General features: G+C 44.5%; 1 long non-coding RNA gene across 1 annotated transcript; it reads right to left on the reverse strand.

Moving 5' to 3' along the window:
• Positions 1-202: 202 nt before the first annotated feature.
• Positions 203-16659, reverse strand: LOC120869872. The gene is made up of 3 exons (XR_005722648.1): positions 16647-16659; positions 3120-3129; positions 203-277 (listed from the first exon to the last, which is right to left on the reverse strand). It is a non-coding gene; the product is annotated as an uncharacterized LOC120869872 (long non-coding RNA).
• Between the last annotated feature and the right edge of the window lie 1099 nt (positions 16660-17758).

Here is a 17758-nt window from a genome sequence, read left to right on the forward strand (position 1 = left end):
AGCAGACAACAAACTTACAGTGAGGATTATTTGATCTAAACACTCTATCTGAGAAAAAAGGACAAATTGACAAACACTTGGCCAGTCTGATCTTGGTAACTCAGATGGTAGAGAATCTGTCCGCAATGCAGGAGACCTAGGTTCGATCCCTGTGTTGGGAAGATTCCCTGGAGAAGGAAAAAGCCACCCATTCCAGTATTGTGGCCTGGAGAATTCCGTGGACTGTATAGTCCATGGAATCGAAAAGAGTTGGACACGACTAGTGACTTTCACGTCACTTGGCCAGCCTGATCAAGAAAAGAGGTGGAGGAGATGTGTAAATAATGCCAGGGATGAACAGAGTCCTTGGAAAGGTCATAGGATGTCCATGTGAATAATTTTATGCCAATAATTTTCAAAATTTAGATTCGGATAAAACCCCAGTGTACCTAAATGGACACAGTAAAAAATAGGATTAAAATCTAGATCTGGGGACTTCCCTGCTGGTCCAGTGGTTAAGAATCCTCCTTGCAGTGCAGGGGACACGGGTTTGATATCTGGCTGGGAAACTAAGATCCCACATGCCAAGGAGAAACTAAGCCTGAAAGCCTCAAATCCTGAGTCCATTCACCGCAGAGGCCGCCTGCCTCAGTGGAAAGTTCCCACGCCAATAAGAAAGATCCCGTGTGAGGCAACGAAGTTCCTGTGTGCTGCAACTAAGACTCCACATGGCCAAACAAATAAGTAAATAAAAATTAAAAAATCTGGAACAGAGGAATTGAGCCTCTGACATCAAACTCTTTCCTATTCTAGATGCTTCTCTCGTGAGTTCTATCAAATATTTAAAACAGTAATAACATCAGTCTTCCACAAACATTTCCAGAGAATAGCAAAAGAAGGACTTTTTATGAGACCCACATAAGCTTGATACCCAAACCTGACAATGAGATACAAGGAAAGAAGTTACAGGGCACTCTTGTTATCAAAAGGGTGCCAAGGGTTCGGTGGCTCGCCACTTAAAAGCCAATAGACCGGCCAGGTTGGTGGAAAGGAAAGTTTGCTTTATTTCAGATGCTGGCAACTGGGGGTGGAGGGGGCAGGGGGCTGGTTGACGGATAACCGCCCTCCCCCGACAAGCAGGGGGTAAGAGCTTTTATAGACAGCGTGTGTGGGGTGGGGTGGGGTGGGTGGGGGCTACATGAAGAAACAGTACAGCCGTCTCTAACAGTCATCTTCAAATTAGTCATCAGTGGTCTGACCACCATCATCTTGGTTGGTTTAGGTAGAGTCAATCTTCAGTTCCAGGGTCCATTTCCCCCCCGTTTCTTTGCAGTCAATTCTCGGAATTTTGGCAGCTCAAGTACTGGGTGCGGTCTGGCTATCATGCAGTTAACTTCTCCACCTGGTGTTCTGGTATCTATAAGACAGCTCACAGATATGGCTCAGAATATTATCCACAGCCCTTGAGAAAGAACTAAAGGGCCTTGACTATGCTTAGTGACAATATTATTATTATTTAGTTTCCTTTGACTGTTTTCCTTTGTTTCAGCATTTCTCACTTCTCTGATTAAACTTATTTTTTGACTCAAGTTTTTCTCAGACAAAAGGCAGAGGGCATGGTGCGGGGTTGGGGGAGGCGGGCAAGAACCTGCTCCATTTCCCTCTCTCTCGTAAAAGTAGTAAAACTGAAAGTCACTCAGTCATGTCTGACTCTGTGACCTTATAGACTGTAGCCTGCCAGCCTCCTCTGTCCATGGGATTCTACAGTCAGGAATACTGGAGTGGGTAGCCGGCCATTCCCTTCTCCAGGGGACCTTCCTCACCCAAGAATTGAACCTGAGTCTCCTGCATGGCAGGCAGATTCTTTACCACTGAGCCACCAGGGAAGCCCTTTGGGGTTAGAAAAAGAGAAATAAATCTGTAATCATTTATATATAATATAATTTCATGTGCAGAAAAAGCAAAGATATCTGCAGATAAACTATTAGAATTAATAGGAGAATTGAACAAGTTCACTGCATAGATGGACAATGAACAAAATCATGTAGTTTATTTCTGTATATAACTAATACTATTGATATTTATCAACAGAACACAAAAAGCGTATGTCTAAGAACCAAACCAAAAATACTCTGCAAGATCTTGACACAGAAAATTACAAAACATGGTGGGGAGAAACGGAAGAACCTCTAATAAAGGAGCAACTGAGCATATTCATGAAGTAAATTCATATTATAAAGTCGTTGCTTTGTTACCACTCCAAAAAGTAATGGCTGAAATCAGCAACAATCAGCCGTTGCTGATGACTCCGTAGAGGGCCGGATTCAGTGGACAGCTCTGCCGGTCTCCCTGGGGTCCCTCCTGCGGCTGCAGCTGGATGCGGACCGGAACAGCTTCATTCACTGACGCCTTGAGGGACAGCTGGGCCACTGGGCTTCACACTTTCTTACTTGTGATCCAGGGCGTTTCCCTCCCCACCTGGCCTCCCCATGTGATCGCCCGAGGGGAGCATCTGAAATTCTTACACGGCAGCTCAGGGATCCCCAAAGTAGAGAGAGGAGGCTGCTTAGCCTTGTCAAGGCTTATGTGCAGAACTGCCATGATATTACCGCCTCAGTGTTCTGATAGGGAAAACAAGTCACCAGGTTTAGTGTAGGAGGACCCTGGCCCTCTGGGGGCCGGAAATCCAGGAGGTCAGGCTGACCAGGGTGTGTTTAGACATCAGTTATGAGTGCACTCTCAAGCGGAGCCCTCTCACGGGTTTCAAGGACTCACACCCCTCACAAGCAAAATGCACGTACACCCACTCCTCTCTTCACTTCCAAAGCCTCATCCCATGACACAGTTCTCAAAAATCCTGTGGATTTCTGATCTATCAATGACACACCGACTCCCTCAGGTTCCATTTGTATAAGCTACTAGTTAGCGGGGAAAGGGGCTTCCCTGGTGGCTCAGACGGTAAAGAATCTGCCTGCAATGCAAGAGACCTGGGTTCGCTCTCTGGGTCGGGAAGTTCCCCTGGAGAAGGGAATGGCTACCCTCTCCTGTCTTCTGGCCTGGAGAATCCCATGAACAGAGGAACCTGGTGAACTACAGTCCATGGGGTCGCAAAGAGTCAGACATGCCTGAGCGACTAACACTTTCACTTCACTGGGGGAGAGAAACTGATGACATCCTATTTCTTGGCCTGGTGGCCCCTTCCTTCTCCTGAATCTCCACCTCAGACCCTCTGAGTACCACCTGTGTCTTCATCTTATTAGCACCAGAAAAATCACAGGATGATCAGATCGGGATGTCAGATACAGAATTCTGAGTGAAAACGCCTCCACTGAAGTGTATTAGTGGTGATGACGGAATGATTGTCCCAAACCCAGAATACCAGGTAAGATGCATATACAAGAATGTCTGCCTGAGCCCTGACTTGCTACAGGTAGCGCTTCCTGTTTCTCATCAAGTCACAACCAGCTATTCTTAGGCTTTTCCTCATCCAAACCAGTTCTACCTGTTAGAATGCTTTACCTCCTAGAACTTGTTAAGGAAATATTTTTCCCACAATGGCCAACTGAGAAAATCTCCCTTGTTCAAGTCACACAAATGGCAACCTAATAGATTTCAAGTGTTAATTTGAAATTAATGATAGTGATATTATTTCCCAGGTTTCAACTCTATTAGGAAAGATTAAGTTTGATAATGCAACTGTGGGCTTCCCCGATGGCTCAGTGGGTAAAGAATCCACCTGCAATGCAGGAGACAGGAGACGTGGGTTCAGTCCCCGGGTCAGGAAGATCCCCTGGAGGAGGAAATGGCAACCCACTCCAGTATTCTTGCTCGTGAAATCCCATGGATGGAGGAGCCTGGCGCTGTCCAAAGACTCACAAAGAGTCAGGCATGACTGAGTGATGAAGCACACACCCAGTGCAGCTATGGGGAAAAGGAAACCCTCATTTACTGCATGTAAGGTTGACTGTACTGGAGTGTAAATACCTAAAGAGCTAAAGATGCCCCTATTCATCGCTCAGAAACACCTCTTCTGGGTGGAATGTGTGTGTGTGCGCTCAGTCGTGTACAACTCTGTGTGACCCCATGGACTGCAGCCCGCCAGGCTCCTCTGTTCATGGAATTTGCCAGGCAAGAGTACTGGAGTGGGTTGCCTTTCCTCCTCCAGGGGATCTTTCTAACCCAGAGATCAAACCCACATCTCTGGCATCTCCTGCATTGGCGGGTGGGTTTATTATTTTTTTACCACTGTGACACCTGGGAAGCCCTCTGGATGGAAACTACAGAAATTCTGAAATGCTATCATGAGAATCCAGTGTTTCCCTTTTGAATTTCCAACCTATTGAGAATCAACATATTTATAAGGATAAAGCAAAAAAAAAACTTCATAAAATGTGGGAGAAGGCAAGGGTGGGATGATTTGAGAGAATAGCACTGAAACATGTATGTTATCATATGTGAAATAGATCGCCAGTCCAGGTTTGATGCATGAGACAGGGTACTCAGGGCTGGTGCAGAGGGATGGAAGGGGGAGGAAGGTGGGAGGGGGTTCAGGATGGGGAACACATGTACCCCCGTGGCGGATTCATATCAATGTATGGCAAAAACCACTACAATATTGTAAAGTAATTAGCCTCCAATTAAAACAGATAAATTAAAAAATAAATAAAATTCATAAAACAAATGAAATATAACAACAGACCTACAAAATATAAGCCTGAATAATTTTTTTATTATTAGATTCCATAGATGTAAAAGTCTCAGATGAATAACTTTTGAAGTTTCTAAGTGCTTATTCTGCACTTCTGCAGTTCCTGGCGATGAAATGCTAACCAGTCTGCAGTTCTCAGTTTGAGGAACTGTGCCATTAGTAACTGAACCCCAAGGCCATGAGGATATGCATTTAAAGAAGAAAATAAACATTAGGGGAAATGTTCATAGGGAAAATAAACATTATAGTCATACAATGAAATACAATATTGCAGTTAAAATAAATGTTTCTATCCACATATTAACATGGACAAATCTTGAAATCAAAACATTGAGATAAAAAAAACTGTCAACTGAATCTTTCTTGTATATTATCACTTATGGGCAGACCTCATTTTAATGCATTTTCTTGTGCTTTACAGATACTGCATTTTTTACAGATTGAGGGTTTGTGGTAACCTGCCTCACACAAGTGTGTCAGAGCCACTTTGGCCACATTTGCTCAGTTCGTATTTCTGTCACGTTTCAGTAATTTGCACAAGACTTCAAACTGTTTTTGTTCTCATTGTGTGTTAAAGTGATCTGTGGTCAGTGGCCTTTTATGTTGTGACTGTGATTGTTTTGGAGTTCCGTGAACCGTGCCCAGGTAAGAAGGCAAACTTAAACAGTGAATGTCGTGTGCGTTCTGCCTGTTCCACCGACTAGCTGCTCCCCCCGGCTCTCTCCTAGGGCCCTCCTGTTCCCTGAGACACAACAAAATTTGAAATTACATCAGTTAGTAACTCTACAATGGCCTCCAAGTGTTTGAATAAAAGGAAGAGTTGCACGTCTCTCACTTTAAATCAAAAGCTAGAAATAATTAAGCTTAGCGAGGAAGGCGTGTTGAAAGCCAAGTTAGGCTAAAAGCTAGGCCTCTTGTGCCAAACTGTTAGCTAAGTCATGACTGCAAAGGAAAAGTTCTTGAAGGAAATTAAAAGTGCTGCTCCAGTGAACAAGATGAGTGATAAGAAAGTGAGGTGACCTTATTGCTGATATGGAGAAAAGATTAATCTCTGGGTAGAAAGTCAAACCAGCCACAACATACTCCCTTCAATTCTATGAAGAATTGAGTGAGGTGAGGCAGCTGCAGAAGAAAAGTCTGAGGCTGGCAGAGTTTGGGTCATGACTTTAGGGAAAGAAACCACCTCCCTGACGTAGAAGTGCAAGGTGAAGCAGCGAGTGCTAACGTAGAAGCTGCACCAGTTAATCTAGAAGATTTAGCTAAGATAACTCATGAATGTGGCTACACTGAACAGATTTTCCATATGGGCAACACAGCCTTTTACTGGAAGAAGATGCCATGTGGAACTCTCACAGATGGAGAGGAGAAGTCAATGTCCGGCTTCAAAACTTCAAAGGGCAGGCTGATTCTCTTGTTAGGGGCTAAGGCAGCTAACAACTTGAAGTTGAAGCCAGTGCTCTCTCACCATTCCCCAAATCCTAGGACCTTTATACTAAATCAGCGCTTCCTTGGCCCAGAGGTAAAGCATCCGCCTGCCAATCCAGGAGACATGGGTTTGGTCTCTGGTCTTGGAGGATCCCACACGCCTCGGAGCAATGAAGCCCCCGCACCGCAACTGTGGGGCCTGTGTTCCAGAGCAAGGGGGCAGCAACCACGGACACTCCCACACCCCGGAGCCCCTACTCTGCAGCAAGAGAAGACACTGGGATGAGAAGGCTTCGCACCCAGCTAGAGAAAAGCCTGAGCAGCGACGAAGACCCAGCACTGCCGAAAATAAAACACGTGATTTTGAAAAGTTGAAAGAATTACCTGACATCTACCCTGCCTGTGCCCTATAAATGGAACAACAAAACCTGGGTGATATCACATCTTGTTTACAACGTGGTTTCAGAAAAAAAAAAAAAAGCTTTTTATTCAAAATGTTACTGCTCACTGAGAACGCACATGGTCGACGGAGAGCTCTGATGGTGCTGTGCAAGGAGGCTCATGTTGTTTTCACGCTTGGTAACAGGACATCCACTCGGCAGCCCACGGATCAAGGGGTAATTTCAACTTTCTAGTCTTATGATTTAAGGAACAGATGCCATAGAAAGTGCTTCCTATGATGGACCTGAGCAAGGTCAATTGCCCAGAAAGGATTCACCATCTCGGAGGCCATGAAGAACATCGGTGATTCATGGCAAGAGGTCAAAACATCAAGGTTACCAGGAGTTTGGAAGAAGCTGATTCCTCAGAAATGGAGCAACCCTGTGGTCATTGCTCCCTGACCATATCCTCTGCATGCCTTTTGTCTGTGGAAAACTTTAAAGAATAAGTTTTATCAGAGAAGTGGGAAATGCTGAGACAAAGGGAAACAGCCACAGGAGACCAAATAACAACAATGTAGTCATTAAGCACAGTCAAGGACCTTTCGTTCCTTCTCAAGGGCTGCGGAGGATATTCTGAGCCATATCCTGTGAGCCGTCTTGTAGATACTAAAACACCAGGTGGAGAAGTTAACTGCATGATGGTCAGACTGTACTTCAGCTGCCACGGTTCCGAGAACTGGCCGCAAAGAAAGGGGAACAAGTGCACCCCGGAACTGAAGATTAACTGCACCTAAAACAACCAAGATGATGCTGATCAGACCACTGAGGACCAATTTGAAGACAACTGTTAGAGATGACTGTGCTGTTTCTGCATGTAACCCGCCCCCCTCAATACTCTGTCTATAAAAGCTCCCACCGTCAGGGGCAGGGGCGAAGTTGGACTTTGGACAGGTGTCCGCCACCCTCCACCCCCAGTTGCCAGCGTTTGAAATACAGCAAACTTCCCTTTCCACTAGCCTGGCCTCTTTGTTGGCTTTTGGGTGGTGAGCAGCTGGACCCCACACTCACCTTTTGGTAGCACTCATGGATGACTGAACGGTTCAAGACCTCAGTGGAGGAAGCAACTGCAAATGTGGTGGGAAAATGTACCTAGAATTAGAAGTGGAGCCTGAAGATGTGACTGAATTGCTGCAATCTCAGGATGAAACTGGGACAGATGAGAAGTTGTTTCTTACGAATCAGCACATAGAGTGAGTTTTTGACATAGGACCTAGCATGGTCCTTGGTAAAGATGCTGTGAAGATTGCTGAAATGACAATGTAGGATTTAGAATAGTATACAAATATTCTAAATAATTATATAAATATCACCCAAGGTTTACAGGTCACTCTTGGTTTTGTAATTTGATGGGTTTGGGCAAATATATTCATCACGTACTTTTCAAAGTTATATCTTAAAACTGGAATACTCCAGAAACTTAGTAGGGATGATAGGAAAAAAAAAAAAAGAAACAACTGATGCCTTTTGAAAACAAAATCTGTGACCCAGCCCCATAGGAAGCAAAAAAAAAAAAAAGGCTTTAAAGTTGGGCAGATCTTGGCGTGAGTTCAAGCCCTGTTCTGTGCTGTTAGCTGTATGACCTTGGTCCCAAGGTGACTCTTCTTTAAGTACAGGTCACATATAGCCTCCCTGATGAATGTACACAATGAGTGTCTAATGTGATTTTTGCTCACCCTTCTCCAGCTACTGCGCAGTTATTTTTAACTCCATGCCTGCTTAGAGCTGAGGAGACAGACAAGTTAACAGATGATTGCAAGTCAGACAAGGGCCAACTGGACACAGCAGAAGTACTCTGAGGTAGCTGAAGAAGCAGTAAGTAATGATTATACTAGACTGTGTTGCCATATAACTATCTGGGTTTCAATGTATTCCCTTATTAAGTAATTCTCTGCTTATTATTCTCCTGATTCAAAAGTGAGAGCATAAAAGAATGAAAGCCTTGCTCTGTCATACAACATAACCACCAGTAGGAGGTGCGCTAGGCAGAATCATGGCCTGTCAAGGATGTCCATGTCCCTGTGTTACCCAGTAAGGTGGGATGAAGATTGCTAATCAACTCTTCTTATTTACTTTTTTCGAACATAATTATTTATTATTTGACTGCGTCGGGTCTTAGTTGCAGCATAAAGGATCTTTAGGCGTGGCATGTTGGAGCTACTTCCCTGATGAAGGATCGAATCCAAGCCCCCTGCATTATGAGCTCAGCGTCTTAGTCACTGGATCACCAGGGAAGCCCCAGCTGTCCTTAAAATATGGATCTCATCTTGGACTCTCTAGCTGGTTCAATACAATCACAAGGGAAAAGGGAAGCAGAAGTTCAGAGTCAGAGAAGGTTTTGAAGGTGCTGCTCTGCTGGCTTTGGAGACAGAGGAAGCATACCCCCAGGAAAACGGGTGGCCTCCAGAAGCTGCAAAGGTGAGGAAACAGTCTCTCCTGGAGATTCCAGAAGGAATGCAGCCCTGAGAGCAGCTCCTTGTTAGCTCATTAGCCCATTTTAGACTTCTCACCTCCACTGTAAAATGTATAAATGTAAAATGATAAATGTGTGCTTTTCTAAGGCTTTTTAGAAGTCTTTATGTGTGTATTTATTTCCAGCTGCACTGGGGCTTGGTTGCTGAGCGTGGGCTTCCTCCAGTCTGGTGGATGGGCTTCTCACTGCCCTGGCTTCTCCTGTGGTACACAGGCTCAGTTGCCCTGTGGCATGTGGGATCTTCCTGGACCAGGGATCAAATCCTTGTCTCCTGCAGGTGACTTCTTAACCACTGGACCATCAGGAAAGTCAGATGTGTGCTGATTTAAAGCTGATTTAAGTTTGCAGTAATTTGGTGACAGTGGTGTTGGGGCCCAAGGCAATCTGGCCCCAAATATGCCAAAGTGACATATTGATTAGTTTGAATGAAAGTTACATAAGAAACAGCTGATACAAGGACACTCTGACCCTCCCTTCCATCTCCCTGAAAACAGGAAATAGGTCTCCCATGTGAAAGCTGCCAAGAAGCCTCTAGAAACAACCTTGTTTCTTCTTTACTAATTTATCACCCAAGCCCAATTCTGTTTAGATTCTTCACTAATTAATCACCTAAGTCTCAGTTTCTTCATCTTCTCCATTCCTCACACATGTTTTGTTTCTTTGTCTAAAGAATCTCAAAGTTGACTGCCTTGGTTACTTCTTAGGTCTGTTCTATAAGACCTCCATACATATGAATTGTATGGTTTTTTTTTTTTCCGCCTATTATTCTGTCTCGGGTCAATTTAGTGATTAGATTATACAACAGAATTCAAGAAGGATGGGGGGAAATTGTCCCTCTCAAAACATGAAAGAATCCCCCTCTCTTTCATGCAAAGACAGGCACATAAAGGACAGAAATGGTATGGACCTAACAGAAGCAGAAGATAAGAAGAGGTGGCAAGAATACACAGAACTATACAAAAAAGATCATAATGACCCAGATAACCATGATGGTGTGATCACTCACCTAGAGCCAGACATCCTGGAATGTGAAGTCAAGTGGGCCTTAGAAAGTGTCACTATGAACAAAGCTAGTGGAGGTGATGAAATTGCAGTTGAGCTATTTCAAATCCTAAAAGACGATGCTGTGAAAGTGCTGCACTCAATATGCCAGCAAATTTGGAAAACTCAGCAGTGGCCACAGGACTGGAAAAGGTCAGTTTTCATTCCAATCCCAAAGAAAGGCAATGCCAAAGAATGCTCAAACTACCGCACAATTGTATTCATTTCACATGCTAGCAAAGTAATACTAAAAATTCTCCAAGCTAGGCTTCAACAGTACATGAACTGAGAACTTCCAGATGTTCAAGCTAGATTTAGAAATGGCAGAGGAACCAGAGATCAAATTGCCAACATCCGTTGGATCATAGAAAAAACAAGAGAGTTCCAGAAAAACATCTACTTCTACTTCATTGACTATGCCAACTATGTAGATCATAACAAACTGGAAACTTCTTCAAGAGACGGGAATACCAGACCACCTTTCCTGCCTCCTGAGAAATCTGCATGCAGGTCACGGAGCAACAGTTAGAACTGGACATGGAACATATTGGTTCCAAATAGGAAAAGGAGTACATCAAGGCTGTATATTGTCACCCTGCTTATCTAACTATATACAGAGTACATCATGAGAAATGCTGGGCTGGATGAAGCACAAGCTGGAATCAAGATTGCCCAGAGAAATATCAATAGCCTCAGATATGCAGTTGATACTACCCTTATGGCAGAAAGTGAAGAACTAAAGAGCCTCTTGATGAAAATGAAAGAGGATAATGAAAAAGTTAGCTTAAAACTCAACATTAAAAAAAACTAATGGCATCTGGTCCCATCACTTTGTGGCAACAATGGCAGACTTTATTTTCTTGGGCTCCAAAATCACTGCAGATGGTGACTACAGCCATGAAATTAAATGACACTTGCTCCTTGGAAGAAAAGTTATGACAAACCTAGACAGCATATTACAAAGCAGAGACATTAATTTGCCAACAAAGGTCCTTATAGTCAAAGCTATGGTTTTTCTAGTAGTCATGTAGGCATGTGAGAGTTGGACCATAAAGAAGGCTGAGCACTGAAGAATTGATACTTTTGAACTGTGGTGTTGGAGAAGACTCTTGCGAGTCCCTTGGACTGCAAGGAGATCAAACCAGTCAATCATAAAGGACATCTGTCCTGAATATTCAATGGAAGGACTGATGCTGAAGCTGAAGGTCCTATACTTTGGCCACCTGATGTGAAGAATTGACTCATTAGAAAAGACCCTGATGCTGGGAAAGACTGAAGGTGGGAGGAGAAGGGGACGACAGAGGATGAGATGGTTGGATGGCATCACTGACTCAATGGACATGAGTTTGGGTAAGCTCCAGGAGATGTAGAAGGACAGGGAAGGCTGGTGTGCTGCAGTCCCTGGGGCTGCAAAGAGCTGGACACGACTGAGTGACTGAACAGCAACAGCAGAAACAGGAGACTAATCCAGTCCTTGAAGCTTGAAGAATGGATTCCTATGGAAAGCAGCACAGAATGGGAGTCCTGCTTTTCCTCTTTTAAGAGTCACTGTCCATCAAACCGGAGACACCGGGTTCAAATGGCCCCTCGTGGTTGATCTGGGCCGAGATGCAGCCGAAGGAGGCCTTTCATTAAACCTCTTCTAGCTCGATGTAGCTCTGGCAGCCCCAAGGCTGTGCTCATCACTGTGTGCTGGTGGCTCTGGTCTGTTCCGTGACAGATGCTGATCACGGGTCCCCCAGATCACGCCTGACTTCTACCCTCAGGACTCTTCTTGGAGGTCAGATACTATGCATGAATGTTGCTTGATCTTTCTTGATCTTTTGTTTTAGATGTTTAGGTTTACCTGGTAAACTTGAGCTCATCTCTCAGGATATAGAGCCAAGGTCTTCTCTTATAGTAAATTGAGTTTGGAGCCCCAGTTTCTTTACTCCCCTGGAGAGCATCCACACCAACACCGTGGAAAAGTGGAGTGTACTGCCCAGCCCCTTGACTTTGGACGTGGCCACCTTACTCGCTTTGGCCACCGGAATTTTAGTGACCTCAGTGAGAGGTGAGACTTACTGTTTTTGCACTGTTGAGCTCTCTTGCTCTTTAGAGACCCACTCTGAGAACAAATTCAGATCTAAGGAAGAGAAGAGCCATGTGGAGTGAATGCAAACCCAATCAGCAGCCTAGAGCTGGAACCCAGAGCTTGCAGTCAAGTTCAGCCCAGTGAGTTGGCTGTTGTCCAGTAGACCGTGAGCCTGAGGACCATTGTTTTAAGTCACTGTGTCTTTGAGCCATGAGCTGCAACCCTACTGTGGCCATAGCTGGTTGATACTCCTCTCACAGGAAAGCTTTTCCAACTCCTCTCCCTTGATGGATGGAACTGACCACTCTGCTTGGTGCCCACCATACAGTCTTACTGGGACAGATGTTCACATCTATCTCCCCAAATGGACTTAAATTTCCCTGATGGCAGGTACCAGGTATTGACTTTGCATCTGTGACCTCCGAGATACTCAGAATATAGTCAGCCCCGATACATTTTTATTTTAAACGAAAAGAAACGATTAACCAAATGAATGGGTACGAGGAACACAATGGATTCCAAGTCTGTGACCTTCAAGTAGGGACAGTAAGGAGAGGAAGAAGTCATAGGTTGCTGGGCCACTGCAAATATCATCTAGTTCCTCGGGCCAAGCGTTGTTGGTCAGCCAAAGAATTCATATTTTTTTAATGAAATTTTCCAATAGCATAAATGCTAATGTAATCCATGAGGCACAGAAATTTATTTCAAAGTCATAGCAAAGGTGCAGCTGCTAGTGATCATGTAGGCCTTTCTTCGAATGATGTATTCAAAAAGAACAAGGCAACTCATAGAAGGAATGAAAAGTTTTGACAGGAAGAAGAGGCCCTCCTATTCCAAAATATTGGGAACTGTTGTTCTAAATGATTCCTTTTTAAGACACCATCAAGAATTCAGCTCTTGCTTCTTGACTTGTGGTTCACAGAGCAGGGACTTTGTGTGACTGTCTGACTTATTATCCTCTGAATCTCTGGGTCACTGCCTATTTACATGACCAGGGCAGGGCTACTGTGAGCCTTCAAGACACCTCAAAGAAAATTATAAGCTTTCATTCTTTCTCCACCTTCCCTGTCCAAAAGCTGTCACATCGTGGCAGCTTCTAGCTCAGGCTTGGATTTGTAATTACAGTTGTTGCCATAAGAATGCTCCCAAAAGAGAGGCTTATTCAATAGGAAGAAACTCACATACACAAAAAAAAGACTGCCAGTACGGGAGTAATGATTGAACTCGATCGTTTGAAACAAGAGAACTATACGCTGAATGTGGCTGGGAGTGTCTTAAGCCCTGTTGCCTTCTTGTCTGAAAGATTCTTAGCAGCAAAGAGGTTTCTGTTCAACGTTTCCCTTCTGTGTTAAAGCCCTTTCTTTCTCTTTAAATTTGTTTATTTTCTTTCATTCTAATTCTTTTAAAGGTTGACATGTCTAGTCTATGGGTGAAACACAAGATAGAAATACTGAGGGACTTCCCTTGTGGTCCAATGGTTAAGACTGTGCTTCCGCTGCAGGAGGCGTGTACTCCATCCCCGGACACGGAACGAAGATCACGCATGCCTCATGGTGCCGCCAAGAAAAGTAATGAACGATCCAAAGGCATGTTCTGGGGCCTGAGAGTGGAGGTTGGGGAGGGGGAAGCAATAAGCCAATGGTGACTTCACTTAGAATCTCTATCTGCTCACTGGTGACTTTCAACGTCTTAAGCCATGACACAACCATAGCTCTCTGGGGCTGATGGAACTAATAGGAGACATGGGAAAGAATGTTAGATAAACATTTGTAGATGAACATGTGAATGACGGCCTCCGCCCAACCCCTCACTCTCGTGTTTCCCAATCATCCTCCTTGTAATCCTGCAGCAATGACCCGCTTGCTATTCCAAAAAACATCACATGCTTCCTCTCTGGCTTCCTTATCATCCTAGGCAGCCCCCCATTGCTCAGGCAGTCCCTCCTCAACTTCCCAGTTATAACTCAGGCTCCGCACTGGGGTGGTACTTCATATGTATATCATGACACAGGACTCAGCTTGTTGCAGTTTTCCCAGCTCAAGTGCAGGAACCATGTGTTTTAGATGCTAATTTATTTGGCTACACTGGGTCTTAGTTGCAGCACACAGGATCTTTGGCTGTGGCATGTGAGCTCTTAGTTGTGGCATGTGGGACCCAGTTCCCTGACCAGGGGTCAAACCTGGGCCCCCTGCACTGGGAGTGTGGAGTCTTCAAGTCCCAGGAACCATGTATTGTAATCATTTTCACTAAGCCACTGACTTGGTGCCAGACACATCACAGGTATTCCCTAAGTGATCATGAAACAACCTTTATGTTATTTGAGTCTTCCAGTGCCTTCCAAGCCAGACTATAATTTACCTCCATGGAGGATGACCTTCTCTACGACTCTCTTCTTATGTGTCTTCTATTCGTGGCTCATGGCAGTCCCTCACTCTGTCCCAACAGTGATCAAGCTGGGAGAGGAGGAAGACACGGTTCTGGGTGCTGGGTTAGGAGTAAGAAGGTAAGACCATTGGGAAGCTTTTAGTTGGAGATGACATCATCAGATTACCTGTGGGAAAGAAACCTTAGAATTTAGAGAGAACACCATTTAGAAGTAGACGAGAGAGTCATGGGGACAGTCCAGAAAAAGCGGCTGCAGATTATTTCAGATTTTAACTAGGATCACAGCTCTGGGAATAGAGCTGGGGGCCTATGTTTTGTATTTCGGAGATGGCATTTGGATTTGGCAGATGATTAATAAATGGTGCAAAAGATAGAGGGAATCTAGGATGACCCCAGGGTCGTTTGCTTGGGCAGATTGTGTATCCTACACAGCGGGGAATATAATGGGAAGAGGCACCAGCAGAAGGGGGAAGGGCCCTGAATTCACTGTTGCTTTGGTTGCAAACGTGGGTCCTGTGGATCAACAGGAAGATAGGTACCCACTAGCAGACAGTAGTTTTGGAGCTCAGCAGGATGATCTGGATTGATGATGCAGATTTCAGAGTCATTAGCAAGCAAGCAGAAGTTGAAGATGAGATAACTACTGACTGACTTTGCCCAAGAATATTGTACAGAGCAGAGGTTCTGGGGGTCTGAGTTTACACAGGAATTTCCCCATCTGAAAATGTTTAGTTTTAGGTGACCTACAGAATATGCCTTCAGGTACTTCCCTGGAGGTACAGTGGTTACGAATCCACCTACCAATGCAGGGGACATGGGTTCGATCCCTGGTCCAGAAAGATCCCACATGCCATGGGGCAACTTAGCCTTTGAGCCACAATGGCTGAGCCTGAGCACCTAGAGCCCATGGTCCACAACAAGAGAAGCCACTGCAATGAGAAGACCTAAAACCGCAACTAGAGAGTAGCCCCTACTCGCTGCAACTAGAGAAAGCTCACACACAGCAGCTAAGACCCAGCACAGTCAAATGCCCCACAAAACAAACAAAAGAAAATCCTCTTATGACCCAGCAATCCCACTGCTGGGCATACACACCGAGGAAACCAGAATTGAAAGAGACACGTGTACCCCAATGTTCATCGCAGCACTGTTTATAATAGCCAGGACATGGAAGCAACCTAGATGTCCATCAGCAGACGAATGGATAAGAAAGCTGTGGTATATATGCACAATGGAGTATTACTCAGCCATTAAAAAGAATACATTTGAATCAGTTCTAATGAGGTGGATGAAACTGGAGCCAATTATACAGAGTGAAGTAAGCCAGAAAGAAAAACACCAATACAGTATTCTAACACATATATATGGAATTTAGAAAGATGGTAATGATAACCCTGTATGCAAGACAGCAAAAGAGACACAGATGTATAGAACAGCCTTTGGACTCTGTGGGAGAGGGAGAAGGTGGGATGATTTGGGAGAATGGCATTGAAACATGTATAATATCATGTAAGAAATGAATCGCCAGTCCAGGTTTGATGCAGGATACAGGATGCTTGGGGCTGGTGCACTGGGATGACCCAGAGAGATGGTATAGGGAGGGAGGTGGGAGGGGGATTCAGGATTGGGAACTCATGTACACCTGTGGCGGACTCATGTTGATGTATGGCAAAACCAATACAGTATTGTAAAGTAAAATAAAGTAAAAAAAAAAAACAAATCCTCCAAGACACCACACCTTTCATTGCTAGGTACAGGCAGGAGCAGTTTTGAGGAAGTGAGACTTATTGACAGCATAGAATCCCAGCCCCCTGGAGGTGGCTGTGTTTGACCTGAAAAGCTCCCCGTGTGTATCTGATATCACCTTCCATCTCGTGAGCCTCTGTGGAATCCGCTTCTAGAACTCTGGTTACATCCATTTACAGATTTGACTTTCCTGTACATTCTGCCCTATTGGAGAGCTGGAACTTTGTCTTGTTCAAAGTATATCCCTAGAACTTAGCACAGGGTCTGACACATAGGTGTTCAAGTGTTTTATGAGTCAAATGATCTCATTTACTGTTGACTTCATGAGATGTTGTTTGTCACTGACATTTTAGATGTGAAAAAAGGAAGTGCCACAAGATGAAGTATCTTGGTCACGTCACACAGTTATTAATAATAAGTGACTCCACAAATACTCTGCCGCAACGTCAGTCCAGGCTCTTCCCCTGTAGACACTGCCTCTGCTCATTCCTGACCGGCCCCCGGCATCAAAAGGAGGGATGGGAAATTTCTGGCAACATGGATGGACCTTGAGATGATCCTACTAAGTGAAGTCAGAAACGGAAAGCCAAATACATGATACCACTTATACGTGGAATCCAAAATACGACACGAACTTACCTATGACAGAGAGAGTCATGGATAGAGAGAACAGATTTGTGGCTGCTGAGGGAGGGGAGATGGGGGAGGGACAGAGTAGGGGTTTGGGATGAGCAGATACAAGCTGTTACCCACAGGATGGATAAACAAGGTCCTACTGTACAGCACAGGGAGCCATATTCAACAGCCTGTGATAAATCATAGTGAAAAGATATGAAAAAGAATATATATACATACATATACATATATATGCATACATATATATACACACATATATATATGACCATAGGGAATATATAGGTATATATATATGTGTATGTGTATATATATATATATATATACCTATGTGTATGTGTGTGTATATATATATATATATATATATATATATATATATATATATATGGGGCTTCCTGGATGGCTCAGTGGTAAAGAATGCACCTGCCAGTGCAAGAGATGCAGGTTCAATCCCTGGGTCAGGAAGCTCCCCTGGAGAAGGAAATGGCAACACTCCAGTAATCTCGCCTGGAAAACTCCATGGATAGAGGAGCCTGGTGGACGACAGTTCATGGTGTTGCGAAAGAGTCCGACATGACTTAGTGACTAAACAACAACAATGTGTGTGTGGGGGTGTGTGTGTGTGTGTGTGTGTGCGTGCTCTGTTCTGTCCGACTCTTTGCAGCCCCATGGACTGCAGCCTGCCAGGGTCCCTCTACTCATGGGACTGTCCCAGCCAGAACGCTGGAGTGGGTCACCATGTCCTCCTCCAGGGCCTCTTCGTGACCCAGGCATCCAATCCACGCCTCTCGTATCTCCTCCTTTGGCAGGCGGACTCTTTACCACTGCACCGCCTGGGAAGCCAAATATATAAA

The sequence above is a fragment of the Oryx dammah genome, unplaced genomic scaffold, assembly GCF_014754425.2.
Source record: "Oryx dammah isolate SB20612 unplaced genomic scaffold, SCBI_Odam_1.1 HiC_scaffold_11, whole genome shotgun sequence".
In the NCBI taxonomy this organism is placed as follows: Eukaryota; Metazoa; Chordata; class Mammalia; order Artiodactyla; family Bovidae; genus Oryx; species Oryx dammah.